General features: G+C 34.7%; 1 long non-coding RNA gene across 1 annotated transcript; it reads right to left on the reverse strand.

The window, feature by feature from the left end:
• Nucleotides 1-1,576: 1,576 nt before the first annotated feature.
• LOC146882218 (uncharacterized) lies at nucleotides 1,577-3,456 on the reverse strand. The gene is made up of 3 exons (XR_014985201.1): nucleotides 3,345-3,456; nucleotides 3,182-3,262; nucleotides 1,577-1,847 (listed from the first exon to the last, which is right to left on the reverse strand). It is a non-coding gene; the product is annotated as an uncharacterized LOC146882218 (long non-coding RNA).
• Between the last annotated feature and the right edge of the window lie 287 nt (nucleotides 3,457-3,743).

Below are 3,743 nucleotides of genomic sequence, written 5' to 3' on the forward strand. Positions count from 1 at the left end.
GAAAAGTTGTTTTTATTCTTCTGAACATCTTTTAATTTTTGGAGGATGAAAAATAGTTTTTGAAAAGTATAAAATAGTTCTTCAATAACCTAGGTATAAAAAATAAAAGTCTTAATTTTTAATTTGATAAATAAATGTATTTAAAGTAAGTAATTTTATTTGCATTTATTATTATTATTATTATTATGAATTAATCAATTAATAAAAAATTATTAATTGATCATATTCAAAAAAATGTGTAATATGTAATGATTATTTTTAAGACAAAAATTATAAAATACCTAATTTTGTTTATAGAAAGGAGAAACTATTAATATTTATATAAAAATATTTGTTAGTTACAAACTGGGTCATTACATATCTCTTTTTATTTTAAACTAGTATACTAACCCATGCGTCGTGCGGACGCACGGGACGTATTTGTGTTTATTTTGTACATTAAAATAATAAAATAGTGAAAGTATTATGTAATGAAATATTATGAAAATTAAGTTATATTGTTGTAAATGATGTTATTAAAGTAATTAGTAAATCTAAGTGATGGAATAATAATTTCAATTTTAAATATAATAAATAGAATTGATATCACAATATAATACAATTAATTGATTTTACAAAATAATTATAATAGTCTATGATCCGTGCGAACATTTTATTTTTGTTTTTTTTTATTTTAATTTTTTTAGAATAATAATATACTTGTTATTATATTTATTTAACCATTAAAAATACTAATAATAATATTAAAATAAATTATAAAAATTTTAAAAGATTAAAACTCTATTTAGCAAAAGTATTCAGTATAACAACGTTTTCTATAATTAAAAAAAGCACACTTATAATAATAACACCATTATGAATACTACTAATAATAATAAAAATAATAATGATACCAATAATAATAATAAAAATATTTATGCTATAAATATTAATATTAATGCTAACACTAAATAATAATATATAATTACATATAAAGATATACATTAACAACAAAACAAATAAAAATAAAAAGTAATTAAAATACAATCCCGTAGTAAATTAATTTAAGATGTGTGTCTAACTATAATAATAATAATATTAACAACAACAACAACAACAACAATAATAATAATACCATTATAATAATATCTCGTAGTGATAAAAATAATAATAATACAATAACTACATATATAAAGAAATATACATTTGTTGTGTCCTCTTTTGTTTATACAATTTTATCATCTTAATTATTATTTGTTAAATTAAAATAATTATTCATAATAAAAATTATTTGTCCATTTTGTCATTTTAATAATTTTAGTTACTAATTTTTTAATTCAAATAATTACATAGATATAAAAATAAAATGAACAACAAAACAAATAAAAGGAGCAAGTAATAATTATTCATAATAAAAATTATTTGTCCATTTTGTCATTTTAATAATTTTAGTTACTAATTTTTTAATTCAAATAATTACATAGATATAAAAATAAAATGAACAACAAAACAAATAAAAGGTGCAAGTAATTGAGATATGATCTCGTAGTAAATAAATGTAAAATGTGTATTTAACTATAATAATAATAATTGTAACGTCCCATTTAATTATTAAACGAAATTAAAGAAAACGTCACGTGATAAAGTATAGCAGCGTAGTCTTGGGGTCCTTAACGCAACCCCTACAACCTGGCACACCACGATGCCGACATAAAACAGATACCAATCTAACAAAGAGTGTAGAGTAAGAAATCATAAGGTAATACAGGGGCCGTAGCCCTAAAGCAAACATGAATAAAGTGACTCCAGCCCAGATGGCTAAGCTGCTGAATCGCCATTCCCTTGCTGACCACGAGAATCTCGCCCATCTGCTCCCATCAACCAAGTCGATGATCATCGCAAGAAAGAAGAACCACATACAAGGCAACCATACAACAAACAGGGTAGAGCCAACGCATTCTTATCATGCAGTCAATTGCATTATCATAATCCCATATCCATATAGCAATCAAGCATGTCATGACTCTTCATTCAATACACTACGACTCGACTCGACTCATCCGGATATGTATAACTTGGTCGGATTCAGCGGATGCTTGCACTTGTGGTGGATACCTCTGCTCGACCCTGAGCTGCTCGATCCTGAGCTATGTGTTTCAAGTGTTACGATAAATCAAGTCTCCCTCACCACAAGGTTAGCCCTTACTGGATTTCAGGCCTCCTGCTACTCTCACCACAGGAGTCAGTCCGCTCTAGGTGAGACTAACTGACTCCTCAGAGTGTCAGGATGCAACCTTACCTTGAATCCTTACCTAGTTATACGGATGGGGCACCACCATGGACACCCACTAATAGGGGCCATGGGATTACGTCCCGACCACTGAAGCGTAGCCCCGGAGGTCTCACCTAGAGACCCCAGGGAATTACACGCTGACACGGACCAACATTCATAAAACAATATTAGGAGAACATCAAAAGCATGTTTACAATTCCATACCCATCCATGAGATTTATTCCTCATACGCATCGCATTTTGAATCCATACCTCTGATCCTCCCCATCCCATGGGTCTAGTGTCTCATCTCATGTTAATACCATGTTCCTTTAATTTCAAACCTCACATTCATTTCACATGCTAAGTCTCATACCAACCCATTCATCCACAATTCATGAATCATACCCAAGAATATACTTCATGCTCCGTTATATACAGGTCAATCATCATACAATCATACTCAACCAAAACAGATCATTCAGGGGCTGGTAGACATTCAAATACAGCACAGACTCGCCCAGCAGTTCGCTCGGGCTGAGGGGTCTTGCTCAGGCGAGCCACCCCCTCCGCCTAGGCGAGGGCACAAGAACAAGTGTGTGGGCAACGCGGGATCTCGCTTAAGCGAGATCCCTCTCGCCTGGGCGAGTTGCCTGCTCGCTCAAAAGCCACAGCAGGTCGCCTGGGCGACCATTCGTGGAGAAAAGGCTTAGGCGAGCCTCTATTAATCTCGCTTAGGCGAGACTAGCTCGCTTGGGCGAGTTTATCAGAGCCCGCCACTGTTTTCCCTGCAACAGATGTGAATACATACCACAAACAATAATCCCATCGCATCATGCATCCATATTAACAGGCAACCACAAAGAAATCACCAACCGCATAAAACAGCAACTCAGACCAAGCCAACAGGAGGGTTCTAGCTTCCCTTACCTGGGAATAAGCTAGCAAAAGACTTGACACGAGCTTGACCCTAAACAGCGGAACACAGTCCTCAAGAGGTGACTCCCAGAGCTGGAAACCATGACCAACAGCGAAAACATTAGTTACTAGAGTAACAGTGGGGAAAACAGACACTAACGGAAGGAGTACTTACGTAAGAAGGGGAAACGGGTTCGAATTGGCGTGCTCACGGTGGTCCCCAAACCCTAGCAGAGCTCTAGCGTGGAAGGGAAAGGTGACGGCTGCTGCGTTTCTGTGAGAGTGAGAGTGAGAGTGAGAGTGGAATTAGGGCAGACCTTAGGACCTTATACGTTGGGCCGGCCTTAGGCCCACTAACTCTAGGGCAGAAAAGTTAACAGATTTTAAATGGGCCTTACATTCCCTCCAGGAACAAAAATTTTCGTCCTCGAAAATGAAAGACTCACCAGGTAAACAGATGTGGATGTGATTTTCTCATGTCCTCCTCTAACTCCCAAGTCGAGTCACCCGTCCTCCGATCCCAGATGACTTTGACAAGATTAACGGTCTTTCTACGGCGTTCCTCAACCTTAGT

This window comes from Vigna unguiculata, chromosome 10 (assembly GCF_037176805.1).
Source record: "Vigna unguiculata cultivar grain cowpea cultivar isolate G323 ecotype 2 chromosome 10, ASM3717680v1, whole genome shotgun sequence".
Taxonomy (NCBI): Eukaryota; Viridiplantae; Streptophyta; class Magnoliopsida; order Fabales; family Fabaceae; genus Vigna; species Vigna unguiculata.